This window comes from Cebus imitator, unplaced genomic scaffold (assembly GCF_001604975.1).
Source record: "Cebus imitator isolate Cc_AM_T3 unplaced genomic scaffold, Cebus_imitator-1.0 Scaffold234, whole genome shotgun sequence".
NCBI lineage: Eukaryota > Metazoa > Chordata > Mammalia > Primates > Cebidae > Cebus > Cebus imitator.
The window spans coordinates 1,571,655-1,572,520 of NW_016107549.1; positions in this window are offsets into that span (position 1 = coordinate 1,571,655).

The window sequence follows — 866 nt, forward strand, 5'->3', positions numbered from 1 at the left end:
ATGGTGGTTCGTGCCTGTAATCCCAGCTACTTAGGAGGCTGAGGCAGGAGAACTGCCTGAACCCAGGAGGCGTAGTTGCAGTGAGCCGAGATCACGCCACTGCACTCCAACCTGGGCAGCACAGTGAGTCTCCACCTCAAAAAATAAAATTACATTAAAAAATTAAAACCTCAGTACTTTGGGAGGTGGAGGCAGGCAGATCATTTGAGGCCAGGAGTTTGAGACCAGCCTGGCCAACAAGGTGAAATCCTATCTCTACTAAAAATAGAAAAAAATTAGCTGGGCATGGTGGCGGGTGCCTATAATCCCAGCTCCTTTTTCCTTTTTATTTTTTTGAGACAGAGTCTCACTCTATTCACCCAGACTTGAGTGAAATGGCACAATCTCAGCTCACTGCAACCTCCATCTCCCAGGTTCAAGCAATTCTCATGCCTCCCCAGTAGCTGGGATTACAGGCACCCGCCACAGCACCAGGCTAATTTTGTATTTTCAGTAGAGACGGGTTTTCACCATGTTGGCCAGGCTGGTCTTGAACTCCTGACCTCAGGTGATCCACCCACCATGGCCTCCCAAAGTGCTGGGATTATAGGCATGAGCCACCATGCCCAGTCAGAATCCCAGCTACTTGGGAAGCTGAGGCAGGAGAATCGTTTGAACCCAGCAGAGGTTGCTGTAAACCAAGATCTCATGCCACTGCACTCCAGCCTAGGCGACACAGTGAGATTCTGTCTCAAAAAAAGAAAAAAGAATAAGGCTGAGCATGGTGGCTCACACCTGTAATACCAGCACTTAGGGAGGCTGAGGTGGGCAGATCATAAGGTCAGGATATCGAGACCATCCTGGCTAACACAGTGAAACCCTGTCTC